The sequence below is a fragment of the Meles meles genome, chromosome 20, assembly GCF_922984935.1.
Source record: "Meles meles chromosome 20, mMelMel3.1 paternal haplotype, whole genome shotgun sequence".
NCBI lineage: Eukaryota > Metazoa > Chordata > Mammalia > Carnivora > Mustelidae > Meles > Meles meles.
The window spans coordinates 1914732-1929578 of NC_060085.1; the positions used below are offsets into that span (position 1 = coordinate 1914732).

At 49.9% G+C, this 14847-nt stretch overlaps 1 long non-coding RNA gene across 2 annotated transcripts; it reads right to left on the minus strand.

Moving 5' to 3' along the window:
• Positions 1 to 5874: 5874 nt before the first annotated feature.
• On the minus strand, positions 5875 to 11774 carry LOC123932376. Of its 2 annotated transcripts, XR_006816433.1 has the most exons (4): positions 11401 to 11774; positions 11200 to 11304; positions 7966 to 9070; positions 5875 to 6213 (listed from the first exon to the last, which is right to left on the minus strand). It is a non-coding gene; the product is annotated as an uncharacterized LOC123932376 (long non-coding RNA). The 2 variants fall into 2 exon arrangements; XR_006816432.1 differs by lacking the exon at positions 5875 to 6213 and having other exon boundaries at positions 7083 to 9070.
• Positions 11775 to 14847: the final 3073 nt, after the last annotated feature.

The following is a 14847-nucleotide window of genomic DNA, read 5'->3' on the forward strand; positions in this document are numbered from 1 at the left end:
TTTTTGCTCCATCTGTGGGACTAGAGGATGTCATTTGGCATGTAGAAGCCTCTAATAAGTATACTGCAAAGGCACTCAGTGATTCACTAAATAGCGTCTCCTTACTTAATATCAAAGTCACACAGATGCGCAAGGCAGTCCTATAAAATAGGATGGCCTTAGATGTCCGGACAGCAGCACAGGGTGGCACATGCACAATTATCAAAGCAGAGGGGGCGCCTGGGCGGCTCAGTGGGTTAAGCTGCTGCCTTCGGATCAGGTCATGATCTCAGGATCCTGGGATCGAGCCCCACATCAGGCTCTGTGCTAAGCAGGGAGCCTGCCTCTCTCTTTCTCTCTCTGCCCGCCTCTTTGCCTACTTGTGATCTCTGTCAAATAAATAAATGAAATCTTAAAAAAAAAAAAAGGCAGAATGTTGTGTGTACATGCCAGAATATCACAAAAATGTCACAGGACTAATAAAAGATATGAATACCCAGATTGAGGCTCTACAGGATCCTTCTCTCTCTGTGATTGGTTAAGTTCCTGGTTTAAAGGAGGACTATGGCCAACAATTAAAAATCCCCGTTTTGGACCTCTCATTCTTACATTCTTATTAATCTTAATATGTTGCCTTCTTCATTGTTTCTCTACTTGCTGCCAAGACTCCATTGCTGCAATGACTTCATGACGACAGATGGTCCTTACCACATGTCTTTTGTAACTCCCCTACACATTCCTCGACTGATCAACGTTGACCGAGTAGGTAGGGACAACTCTATGCCCCTGTTCAGCAGGAAAAAGTTACAGAAGATGAGACCTTCCACCTTCAACTACCTTAAAGATTTAAGGGTCAAAATTGTTCAGGGGGAGGGGCACCTGGGTGGTTCCGTGGATTAAGGCATCTGGTTTCGGCTCAGGTCATGATCCCAGTGTCCTGGGATCCAGCCCCGCATTGGACTCTCTGCTGGTCAGGGAGCCTGCTTACTCCTCTCTCTCTGTCTGCCTCTCTGCCTACTTGTGATCTCTGTCTGTCAAATAAATAAATAAAATCTTTTAAAAAAAATTGTTCAGGGGGGAATGATGTGGGACACAGGCAGAAGAATAATCATTAAATTTCCTTACCTACTGACAAGCCCTTAAAACAGGCAGAGTGACCTCCACCTTAAGGCTTTGCTAAGGGCAAAGGGCAATCCTAGCCTGACGACCCCCTACCCCCAGCCAGGATCCTGTAAGTCTACATTAACGATTCCTTTGGAAACTTTATCTTTTAACCTCCAAGATAGTGTTGACAATCATTCCCAAGCATATGGCCCACTGATAGACATCTAAAGGGTCTCATGAGAAGGTTTTATTACTGTAAATAAATAACCTTTTCCCCAGACAACAGCTGGCCCCTCAAGGTCCTAGAAACCTTGCTTCCAAAATTCCTTAGAGACTTAAATCATCCCTAATCCCCTCCCCAACTTACAAGTATATAATAGAGCACTCCTCACATCCCTGGGGCAGCAGCTCTTCCTGCCCATGGGTTCTGTCCCTGTGCTTTAATAAATCACCATTTTGCACCAATGATGTCTCAAGAATTCTTTCTTGATCATCGGCTCCAGACCTCACCCCACCGAGTCTCACCTATGTTCTTGAACTTCATCACTTGCACCCTGCAGACATCCAGAAATACCTGAGGTGTGCGGAGTATGACATTCCTCAAGGAACTCACAACTGCCTTCACGTTAATGCTTAAAAAAATTATTTATTTGAGAAAGTGAGAGCGTGAGTGGAGGAGCAGAGGGAGCAGACTCCCTGCTGAGCAGAGAGCCTGATGCTGAGCTTGAACCCAGGACCCCGAGATCACGACCTGAGCTGAAGGCAGAGGCTTAACCCACTGAGCCCCCCAGACCCCCAATGTTGATGCTTTGCTAGAGGCAAAAAGCAATCTTAGCTTGACTTTAGTCAGACCTCCAGGATCCTGTAAGTCCTAACATATGAAAAGCCCTTTGGAAACTTACTTTATCTCTACTCTGTATGACCCCCCATGCCCCTCAAAACATATATGTTAGCAGTCATCCTCCAAACATACAGCCCACTGATGAACATCTGAAGGGTCTTGTAACTCGTGTTTTACTAGATCATAGTAAATAACCTTACCTTAATGTCAGCTAGCCTCCCAACATCCTGGAAGACTTTCTTCCAAATTTCTTAGAGACCTACGCTATCCCTAAACCCCACTAACTAAAAAGTACATAATCAGGGCGCCTGGGGGGCTCAGCGGGTTAAGTGTCTGTCTTTGGCTCAGGTCCTGATATCAGGGTCCTGGAATCGAGTCCCACATCAGGCTCCCTGCTCAGTGTGGAGCCTTCTTCTCCCTCTGTCCCTCCCCCTGCTCGTCCTCTCTCCAGTGGGCTCTTTCTCTCAAATAAATAAATAAAATCTTTAAAAATAAAAAGATAAAGTGCATAATCAGTCACTCCTGAAAATCTCAGTGCAGCTCTTCCTGCCCACGGGTCCTATCTCTGTGCTTCAATAAAAACACCTTTCTGCACCAGAAACATCTCAAGAATTCTTTCTTCCCCTTTCACTCCCAGACCCCACATCACATCAGTTATATGCTTAGTGCTCAAGGATGCCGGGAGGTGGGGGGGCGGTGTTCAGGGAATGTTAAATGGTGTATGTCTTCTTGGAATTTCTACTCAAACCTACTTTGCGAGATTCTCAGTTCAGTATTAACTCTAGCTGAGATGTGCAGGCAGTTAGTTACCAGATCACGTGAGGATGGGGCAACCACTGAGTATTCGATCCTTATCAGAATGATGCAGGCTCTAGGTCAGCCTCCTGGGTGAAGGTGAACACTTTTTTGCTTCTATCCCTCATCATTTCCCCCCTGACCAGTTTTCAGTCCTTAAATCTTTAAGGTTGTTGAAGAGTTAGGGCTCATCATTTATAACTTCTTCAGGCCGACGGGGTATAGAAATGTCCCTTTGATGAGAGAACAGAAGGTGAGCTGAGAACAAGGCACAAGCCAACACCCCCCAAACCAGGCCCTTCGCAGGGAGGATCTGTGTGACATCCCTCAGGCACGCTGGCTGCCCTGAAACTAACAGAAGGAAAACCAAGTGGTTAACTAACAGAGGTCACCGTCCTGCACGACAGATGTCTCCCTCAGCTTACAGATGTCTCAGTGATTTATAAGGAAAAAGCATTCTTACCAATAACCTAACTTCTAGAAGGAAACTTCTAATCATCTTAAGTTAATGCTTTACTAGAGGGAAAAACCACCTTAACTTGATCATGGCAAGGCCCCCAATATCTCATAGGTCCTGTTTAGCTTACAGAAATTCTTTTGAAAACCTCCCTTTTTCCTTGCCCCCAGCTCCCAAGTGTAGAATCAGTCACCCCTCGCAGCCCTGGGCAGCAGCTCCGTCTGCCCACAGATCCTGTCCCCGAGCTTTCATAAACCACCATTTTGCACCAAAGGCCTCTCAAGAATTCTTTCCTTGGCAGTCAGCTCTGGACCTCACCCCACCGAACCTCACCTGCATTCAAAAACCACATCATCTACCTCTGAGTCAAAATTGGTCACTGTCTGTTCCTACTGCTAGGGAAAGCCACTGCTGTAGAGTGCAGAGTAAACACGGGCACAAACTCCTTTCCAGTAGAAGGTCTGCTGGCTGGCAAAGGAGTCAGGGACTGCCTGCAGGTATCTGACCCGTGGAGATAACAAAGGGAAAGAGACAACATATATATATAGGATTAACATTGAATAAAAACAGGAAGGGCAGTAAGAAGTCCCTTTAGAGTGGGTGGCATCCGCCTCCTGACCAGCAATGTAACCGGTTAGTAAGAGACACTGTAAGGTCTGTAAGAGCAGCAATTTGATTATTCGTATCTGTAAGTTACATTTTTGTTATAATCTGGAATGTAGATGCAACGTACAGCTTTACTTATTTTTTTTAAAGGTTTTATTTATTTGACACAGAGAGAGAGCCAGCAAGAGAGGGAATACAGCAGGGGGAGTGGAAGAGGGAGAAGCAGTCTCCCTGCTGAGCAGGGAGCAGAAGCAGGGCTCCGTCTCAGGACCCTGGGTTCATGACCTGAGCCAAAGGCAGATGCTTAACCATTGAGCCACCCAGGCCCCAACACACAGCTTCAACAATACCACATGTTCCTCCTTGTGTTGCTGTTAAGACACCTAATGTCATTCTATTTTGTAGAATTGCTTTATGCATTTGGGTAATGTTAATGTTTAATAATGTAATGCTATTTTGAGAGTCTTTTAAGTCCTCATTTGTGTATGTATCAAGGGCCTCCATGTGCCATATGCCATCTTTTCTAAACCCGCTGAAGAAGAAGGATGTGAGATGGTCGTAGCAGTGGGACACAATCTCGTCCATTGTCATGAGCCCATCTGTGGCTTGGCATACTCAGTTAAGATTCTGATGGCTTGAGAATAAGAGAAAGGCTTCTTACGACATGAGAGTCCCATGTAACATTTGCCATGGGCCACCAAGAAACATTCTCTTTTAGTAATAGAAATACCATTTCTGTATGTGCCGGCATTGACGTAACGTATCCTATGGGCCATGTATTGACACAAATAATGCGGTCTGTGCCTTGTAGTAGAGAAACCCATTAAAGGGGAAACTAAGCCACAAGTCCAACATGAACGCTGGTGCTGTATTGCTGCGTGATGATGTGCCCTTGTGAAAATGAGTCACGCTGTAGGTACAGTGCACGCGTCTGCGAGAACGTCGGATGCCTCAGCGGTACCATCTGGGAAATCCACACAACATTCGTCCTCCTCAGGGCTTAATGACTTTCTCTTTGACTTGCAGTTGGGATATCCAAGGCCGTTAGCTCTGGGGGGCCACTTTCCGAATTTGTGGGTGACTGCGTGTGGGGTTTGGTTAAGGGTAGTTATAGTTTGCTTGGCTCATGGTTTTACACCAATCAAGGCAGCTCCTGGGACAAACACGGCTAAGGGATAAAACCATTAAGAGGCCCTCTGCTTGTGATTTGGCCGTGCCAGCCACACAGAACTGGTCAAGGTGACAGCTGAGTTATGCACTTGTTGGGGAGTCCTGCCCATGTTCCGGCTGTTGAAAGAACCCTGTGCCCCTGGGGTCCTGTTTTTATCCCTACAGAGTAGCAAGCATGGAGACTGTCTACACAGGAACTATTGGGCAGTCTGTTTGAAGCTGACCTCAGGCTTTCCAGATTTACAGTCCAGGACTTTAAGGACACCTGGGTGACTTAGTTCCTTAAGCAGCTGCCTTCGGCTCAGGTCGGGATCCCGGGGTCCTGGGATCAAGTCTCACATCCGACTCATGGCTCATCAGGGAGACTGCTTCTCCCTCCCACTTCTGCCTGCTGCTCTCCCTGCTTGTACTCCCTCTCTGTTAAATGATAAAGAAAACCTTTAAAAAAATAAATAAAGTCCAGGACTTTAGGGGAAAGGGAAGTTTTAGTTTTTAATGATTTTTTTTTTAAAGATTTTATTTGTCAGAGAGAGAGAGAGAGCACCAGCAGGGGGAGCAGCAGGCAGAAGCAGCAGACTCCCCACGGAGCAGGGAGCCTGATGCTGGGCTCCATCCCAGGACCCTGGGGTCATGACCCAAGCTGAAGGTAGACGCTTCACTGACTGAGCCACCCAGGCACCCCGACCATATGAGTATTTTTTAAAAACTTGCTCTGCTCAAACTTTTTTTTAAAGATTTTATTTATTTATTTGATAGACAGAGGTCACAAGTAGGCAGAGAGGCAGGCAGAGAGAGAGGGGGAAGCAGGCTCCCCGCTGAGCAGAGAGCCCGATGCGGGGCTCGATCCCAGGACCCTGAGATCATGACCTGAGCCGAAGGCAGAGGCCTAACCCACTGAGCCACCCAGGTGCCCCTGCTGGAACTTTTTATAAGGAATCTCTAGAGTAAACTTTCGATGGCCTCTTGAGGCCAGAAGCCAAATACCTGTCGTCAGACTTGCCTGCGATTCCTACAGAGGCAGGTGAATCCCTCTTCCCGAGCCCAGCCATGTATCCCGACGTTTCCCGTGCCTGCCGGGAAGTCACGCTCCTTGCTCAGCTGGTAAGGCTGCTGGGAACTTGTCAGCAGAACATCAGGCCAGTATTCCCAAGGGGCTTGACTGGCTTCAAAAAGTCCGTTTTAGTTCCCGAAAGCTGTCTGGTCATGCCTCTCTCAAATATGACATATCCGTGGTAAGATGACCAGTGTTTCCAAGGCTGTCCTGTTGCAAAGTGCACAGATTCTCATAGAACGTATGCAAATGATTATAACAAAATCATATATAATATAATGAATATAATACTGAGTGTTTCTGAGTTCTGGAGGGCTCAGGCAGGGAGAAAATTGAATGTTTCAATTTATTCATGAAGGAGTATTTTATCATCTTCGTCATTTCATTCAGTCCTATGTTACTAATTTACATTCTTTTTTTTTAAGGATTTTATTTATTTGTCAGAGAGAGGGAGAGGGAGAGCACACAGGCAGGGGGAACTGCAGGGAGAGGGTCCTGCTATGAGATTCAATCCCAGGACCTGGGATCATGACCCGAGCAGAAGGCAGTCGCTTAACCCACTGAACCACTCAGGCGTCCCTAGACCAGTGTACTTTTAATATCCATTCATTTCAACCTTCGTCCTGACCACACATAAAATTCTTTTTTTGTCATTATTTATTATGTTGTTTGTCACCATACAGCTCGTCGTTAGTTTCTGATGCAGTGTCCCAAGGTTCATTGTTTACGTAGAACACCCAGTGCTCCACGCAGTCCATGCCCTCCTTAGTACCCACCAGCAGGCTCACCCAAACCCCCACCCCCTCCTTTCTAAGACCCTCAGTTTGTTTCTTGGAGTCCACAGTCTCTCATGGTTCGTCTCCCCCACTGATTTCCCCCCTTTCATTTTTCCCTTTCTTCTGTCCTCCATGCTATCCCTTTGCTCCACAAGTAAGTGAAACCATATGATACTTGACTCTCTCTTCTTGACTTATCTCACTCAGCATAATCTCCTCCAGTCCCATCCTTGTTGATGCAAAAGTTGGGTATTCATCCTTTCTGATGGAGGCGTAATATTCCATTGCATATAGGGACCACATCTTCTTTATTTAAAATTATTTTCCAAAGCTTTCCCTTCACAAACCTTCTACAACTTCCTTTTTAATTGGATTTTGTCCTATGCATTTTCTCTCCAAACAACCAGTCTCATTTTAGGACCGAGTTACTTTCTTTTTCCCTCAATAAAATGGATTCCAGTTTCCTATACCTTCCCTACACATCTGCTTTCCTACATACAGCATTGTTTTCCTCATCATTTCCATCAGGCTTAATTACATGTATTAGAATTTTGACTCTTGGAAACCTTAGTTCTGGTGAAAACTAACCAGTTGTGAGCAGTCAGTTACACCAGAATTCTTTAGATGGCAAATTTATAAACACACTTCCTAATTTCTAAAAACATACATTTTAGTGCCTTCTTAGCACAGTAGGCAGTGCGTCAGCCTCGTAAAAACATACGTTTTCCATGTACAATCTTTCAGTCAAGCACAAAGCGTATTTACTTACAGAGCCCAGTACACTTGGGTTCTCTATGGTAAGAAGCCAAATACAAACCTACATTCGAATAATCAGTGCTTTAGTATTTTAATCTTACTTGGAAAAGGCCAATATCCAGTCAATTCAACCCAATTTGACATCTAATGTGGCAAAACTTCAAGGTTTCAGGTTACCAAAGACTTTGAAATCTACCCTAACAGTCACCCATGAGAACTTTATGCGATGGACGAAATTACCCATGATTTCGAGTCATCTTCCCGCTGACTGATCGCAGCAGAGGTGACGTGAGCTTATGGGAGTGTTAGTAAGCCGTGGTAGAACGAGTTTTCTGTCTAATGCCAATGACTCTACAGACATGTGAACCTTAATTAAACTAAGGAACTTAAATCGGCGTCCATCAGTGTGCTCCCCGCTGTCAGTTTTTACCTGTGGTGCCAGTGGGGAAAGCTGGATTCGGGGACTGGGAGCCCAGGAAGGGGTGCTCCAGGCTTCTCGAAGGCGAGGGAAGGAGTAGGAGACACAGCCTGGTGTGGAGCCAGTCCTGCGGGCTGTACCCGGTGATGCCCGAGCGGGAGGGGCCCGAGGGGCAGAAGAGGTGAGGCGCCTAAAAGCCCAGAGGGCAGAGTAAAAGCATCCCCCGTCTTAAGCTCCTCTGCTCAGACACGAGCAGACGCTCGTGGGGCCATGCAGTGTTACAGACGACCAGCCCTTGCAATCTGAGCATTTCCAGCAGGTGAAAGGGCATTCCAGGGGCACTCTGTGGGAACTGAGAGAAGGTCCACTGTCAAGAAGACCCCCCCTGAGTTCCTGGTGGCGTCCCGTGCAAGATACGCCCAGGGCTTCCTGGTCACAAGCAGACCAGAGGTGTCCCTCCAAGAAGTCGCTGTGGACACTGCCTTGCCCTGTAGGAGGGATGCTGGTGTCCCTTTGCTTCCCCATTGCATTCTACTCTACAAAACGGGGGCCGGTGAAGAGACTGAAAAACCCTGCCACCAAGAACCTGCCATTTTGAACCCATGGAAAAACCCAGAAGAGTTTTACAAGGGGAAATTACTCACTGTTATCATTTAAGTAGTCAGTAGCGGGCACTGATGGAAAATAGGAAGGAGACCCATCGTGGTCTAAGCAGTGTTCCAACACAGGTTGTCCTTACAGCCGTCTTCCCTAGGAAACCGTCCCCGGTGGGGTTTTCGTTCAGTCCAGTACTGGTCTCGGCTGCCTCTCAGTGGAGGTCGCATGGCCAGAAGCGGCTAGACCCGAGATGTGGAGGGGATCACATGAGCCCAATGAGGAGACCACCTTCTGCGGGAGTCTTAAGATTGGAGGTGACCTGGTGGCTTAGGTGGCTGTCCTGTGCTCAAGACAGACAGCTTTGTAGGAGGACAGGAGGAATACAAAGAGGGCATCAAGTTTCTGGGTCTTATCATCCCCAGGCAGGGTACTAACTCCCAGCCAGGAGGTGGGCTTTCTCCTCCCCATAGAGGAATGCACGTTTCCGTAAAACCCTCTGAAGAGGGTCTCTGAAGAGCCCCTGGAAGGAAAGTAAAAGAAAAGAGGGAGCAACTCACCAAGTCTGCACCAGGGCTCGAAGTCCAGTGAGAAGACAAGCCCCACGTCAGGTGCCGAAATGACGTGGGGCCGTGAAGCAACGGTCAAGAAAGAATTCTTGAGGGGCGCCTGGGTGGCTCAGTGGGTTAAGTCTCTGCCTTCGGCTTGGGTCATGGTCTCAGAGTCCTGGGATCGAGCCCCGCATTGGGCTCTCTGCTCGGCTCCCCCACACCCCTGCTGCTCTGCCTACTTACAATCTCTGTCTGTCTGTCTAATAAACAAATAAAATCGTTAAAAAAAGGCAAGAATTCTTGAGGAATGTTTGGTGCTAAAGGTGCTTTCATATTAGCACAGGGACAGGATCCGTGGGCGGAAAGAGCTGCAGGAAGCTGGTGGTCATCTGCTTGGTGGAGGGGGAGGGGACGGGCAGGGAGTCTCAGATCCTGAATGCCTTCTTGGAATTTCTCCTCCTAAAACTGCTTTCCTAAGATTTCGCTGGTGCTTTTCACTCAGTTGGATGTTAACTGTGGTGCTTAAGCGTCATTTGGGGATGTACAGGTCATCAGGAGACCCTTTTAAAATGGAGCAACGCGCTTGGGTTTGACCCTTATCGGAACGACGCGGGCTCTGTAAGGGGCAGCGCTCTGGGCTCCGGGGACATCGCTCTGCCTCTGTCCTCACTGCCCAGACACGGACGCCTGCCTGTGTCCGTTCACAGATGTGGGGCCCGGTCTAAAGGACGTGACCCACTTTCATGAAACTAAACAAAGCATCTACTACATTTGTGAGTGGGACATCCGTCACAGCAGCCTCAGCAAGCGGCAGAAGCAGGTGGCAGCGTGCGCTCCCATCCCACGGCCCGCAGTTCCACTCCGAGTCTGTACCCACAAGGGCTGAAAACAGGGTTTGGGAGAGGGTAGTGGGCCAGCGGCGTTCGGGATGCCTTACTCCGCCGGCACAGGAATTCCAGAATCAGGTTCCCCATGGAGTGACCCTTTGTCCTGAGCGAAGGGGTACCTGGGCCAGCTGGGGGGAACCAGGAGGGCCACGGGGCGGGGAGGGACCGGTCAGGGATCGGGCGGGAGGGAGGCCTCCAGTTCACTGCGCTTGTTGTTCTGGAGCCTGGTTGGGAGCTTCCTGCGTATAATCTGAAACCAACCCCCGTAGTCGGGGGGCAGAGAGAGACCCCAAGAAAGAAGCGGGTCCGCCAGCTTGGTAGACGGCTGTTTCCCAAAGCAAAGGGAACTTACGAGAAAGGCTTCTGTGGGGCGGCAGCAAGGAGACTGGGTCCCCTCACCCACCCACCAGATCTTTCTAGAGACGCCTTAACTGTGCTCCGTCTCAATGCCACGTCACGCTCTCAAGGCTGTGCCCTCCAAGGGGGGCAACCTCTGGGAGCCCGGAAGGCAAGCACAGCCCACACTGCAAGAACAAAGGAAGGGGGATGAGGCTCTGGGCCCCTGCCTCAAGGTCTTGGGCCATCTGGAGGTCATGTCTTTTGTTTTTACATTTTCTCTTTTAAGATTTTACTTCTGTATTAGAGAGAGAGAGAGAGAAAGAGAATGCCAAAGCAGCGGGGAGGGGCAAAGGGAGAGGGAGAAGCTTAATCCCCACTGAGCAGGGAGCCCCAAAATCCCAGGACCCCGAGATCATGACTTGAGCCAAAGACAGATGTTTAACCACGGAGCCCCCAGGCACCCCTGGAGGTCATGACTTTTTTTTTTTTAAGGTCATGTCTTTATGATTCCCCCCAACATCTTTGTTTAAGAAGAAACATGTCCCCAGTGATGTCCCCGCATGCGGTGAAGGTGCTGGGAAAGGAACCCAGTTAAAGTCCCCTCTGCCAGCCCAGCCCTGCTCACAGGCCAAACCCTCAGGGGTCTGCGGCATCCCTAACTGTTTTCCTGGGCCACGGTGCCCGCCATTCTCAGGGAGTAGACCCCAGCTACAAAACATACTCTTCTCTAACCTGAGCACAGCTGCGTCCCAGAGGAGCCCTGGACAGAGCCCCGGGGACCCCGACCGCACCCGCCCCTTCCCTCCCACGGACGCAGCGCAATCCTGTCACAGCCAGAGAGGGCCTGGCCCAGGCGGACAGGAACTCAGGCTCACATTTCTCGAGATGTTCAGCCTCTCGCCTCCCTTGCAGAATGAATCAACTCTTCCGTGTTTCTCTCCTCTCTGCACCATTCTTTGCCACCCGTGGCGGCGGCCCGCCTGACAGGGATAGCACACGTTATATACTTAAAATCTTTTAGGGACATGCTCAAAAAGCGATCTAAAATACATTTCTTTCCAGTGTAAAGGGTCCACCTGAAAGCTTTAAGTTCATCTCATGCCAGCGGTTGTCCAAAGACTTCCTGCTCCTGGGCCCGGGTGCTGCTAAAAATAAGACAAGACCAAAATGGAGTCACTCACTCAGCTCCCTGTCCCCAAACCACGACTTCATTGCCATTTCGGCCTCTCCCAGAAATGGAATCTGAAACCCGTCCATTGGGAATGAGCTGGTCGTATCCAGCTGCTAGATCCCTGCCATCCCAGAAAGGAAGGTGACCTGCCACGACCCATTCGCCCCAACCCCGACCCCCGGTTTTTTAAAAGATTTTATTTACTTATTTGTCAGAGAGAGTGACAAGAGCACAAGCAGGGGGAGCAGCAGGCAGGAGGAGACGCAGGCTCCCCACCAAGAGAGGAGCCTGTTGGGGGGCTCGATCCCAGGACCTGAGCTGCAGGCAGACGCTTAACCCACTGAGCCACCCAGGCACCCCAAATTTTGCTTCTTAAATAGTTCCAACTCCCATGAGCACCAAGCTCCCCAGAAGCAGTGGGTTCCTGATGTAAAACGCATGTCTGTCTAACAGCGAACAGATCTAGATTTGGTATAAGGAGAAACTTGACTCAAGTAACAACAAACCGATCCAAGAGGTACAAGCATCTCAAGTCAGACAGGAAGGGGCTTTTCTCTTCCATGTAAGAAGGGGAAGTCGGACTGATGGGGGCGCCCAGAGGACTACAGGGCCAGTGTGGCTGGACTGGACAGGGCCTCCTGTGCTCAAGGTGTTCTCATTCTCAGGAGAAACGGACTGATGTGGCAAACAAAGGCAGAAGGGAAATTACTACATTTCCTTACTACTTACAGCCCGATGACAGGTCCTTGACACAGGCAGAGTGACATTCCTCTAGGGACTCAATGGCTTTGATGTTGATACTATGCTAAGGGCAGAAGGCAATCCTTCTGGGATCCTGTAAGTCTAAGGTATAAAACTTCCTTTGGAAACTTCCTTTCTTTCTATTCCCCGCGATACACGTTGGCAATCATCCCCCAAGCATACGACCGACCAACCCACTGATACACGTTTGAAGGGTTTCATGACTCAGGGTTTACAAAACGGTAATGAGGGACCTTTCCCAACAACAGCTACACCCTCAAGATCCTGGCAGCCTTGTTCCAGAGTTCCTTCCAGACATACGCTATCCCTAACACCGACCAACTCGTGCGGACGTAACGGGCCACTCCTCATGGCCCCAGTGCAGGTCCTTCTGCCCAAGGGTCCTGTGCCCTGGACTTTAACAAAACCACCTTTTTGCACCAAAGACATCTCAAGAATTCCTCCTTGGCTGCCGGCTTCCAGACCTAATATCTTTCCTACATCACGGACACCGAGCTGCGTCCCAGTCCCAGTGTTTCCTCGGTGTTGGAGGGACCCAAACTGCAGGCTCCTGTGTGGAGAGAGCGTGATAACTGTGCAGTAAGACATGAGCTGCAGGGAACACTTGGTGAAGCTCCAGAGGTGCAGGTGGACAGGGCCAGGCCTCAGTGTATCAAAGTCACAAGTCAAAAGCCGGACCCTGCCTTGCATGCAGTGACGTCACTGCTGAGTGTCTTGTCTCTGTCTTAGAGGAAGGACACAGAGCCATGAGGACCTCATTCCCACACTGACTCCGAACACCAGAAATCCCCAGGCCCTCCTGTCCCGTTCAGACCTGTCCCCTCTGTCCCAGCAATGGAAAAGGGGGGGCTCCGTGGGGAAACTGAGTCAGGATATCCCAGTCTGGGAGGAAGGACCCAGCTCCTGTGCTCGATGGCTACCCCATCAGGAGATGTGAGGTTGCGGTCCGAAGCTCTGTCGGGTCACAGGTTCTAGCAGGGGAGAGCAGATCCGTCAGGGTGCAGGGGCCCGGGGCACCATCCGAGAGGGAGCGCTCCAGGCTCCTCTTTGTGGCTTTGGGAAGGTCTTGCCTTGTGTGAACCTGCCCTTGGGGCCCTCCTGGGGGAAGGCAGTGAAATGGTGAGTGCTTGTGCGGGGGTGGGGGGCAGTTGCCTAGGAGGGGCTGGTTCTCACCTGAAGGGGTTGTATACTGGGTCTCCCAATAACCTTAGGAGCCCCCAACCCAGTTCCCACCCTCGGCCGTGGGGTTGGGGTCCCAGTATCCAGACAGGTCCCCACTTTCCCAGGGGTCCACACCCTAATCCTTGGCCAGATGCCATCCTAGGGACCAGAGGGCCACCAGCTCTGCAGCCACGGTGGGGGGGGGGGCGGTCTTGGAAGAACGTGCTGTACCTGAGCAAGAGGTGAGGGAGGGACACCCAGAAGACAAGTTGAGCAACGTAAAGCCATTCTGGATTTAGGCTAACCCTTAACATAAAAGTCATCAGGTCATGAAAACAGTCACGAGATCGGACTCCAGGAGAACGACTGGACCCCACTCCCTACAGCAGTGAAGTCCAGAAAGACTGCACACGCTCAAAGTTGCTCCCTGTAGGTATGTCCCCAACTCTAAGACAAAGGAAAAACTCACCTCAATGTAAATGATGAACCCAAAGTTAAAGGAGAAGCTCCTTCCTGTAGGGTTAGCTCATTGAAACAAAACAGAACAAAAAAACCACAGGGAACCTGCGTGCCTCAGGTCATGATCTCAGGGTCTTGGGATGGAGCCTCATGTGGGCCTCTGCAATCAGCAGGGGTCCGCTTGAGAGTCTCTTTCCCTTTCCTTCTGCCCTTTCATGCAGTAAATAAAATATATCTTTAAAAAAAACAACAACAAAAAACCCACTTATAAACCCTTTGGTTAGAGGCTAAGGGAGGTTCCTTTCCCCCCCGCTGGGACGAGAGACCACTTCCTTTCTCACCTGTATACTTGGTAAATCCTTGTCCCTTTCTCTAAATGGCTTGCCCTTGAAATTTTTAAAAAGATATTATTTATTTGACGGAGAGTTAGACAGGGAACACAAGCATGGGGAGGGGGAGAGGGAGAAGCAGGCTCCCTGCTGAGCCAGCGGCCAGATGAAGGGCTCAATCTCAGGACCCTGCGATCATGACCTGAGCTGAAGGCAGACGCTTAACAACTGAGCCACCCAGGCGCCCTTGCCCTTGAATTTCTTGCCCAAAGACAAGAACCCTCTTGGGGAGAGACCTGAGGCCCGCCCTCTCAGGGCCTTGCCCCTCTGGCATCATCACTGAACCCAGGTCCTTCTCCCCACTGGCAACAAGGCCACCTACCCAGTCTCTGAGCGCGCAGCAAGGACAGGAGTCGGTAAGGTCGCCAGGCCACCGGAGAGGAAGTGGACTGCCGCCTGCCTCTCCCAAGTGACAGCAGAATGAACCCGTTGTCCATCCAAGGACATGACCGCGGAGGGATAAGACACGCGGCGAAGGGGGAACATGTTTGTAATCACACACACGGTGAGATGCTGATCGCCGGAGGACACAAACCGCCCTTGGATCGGAGAGCGAGACCCGACAAGGCCTGGCTGAAGGC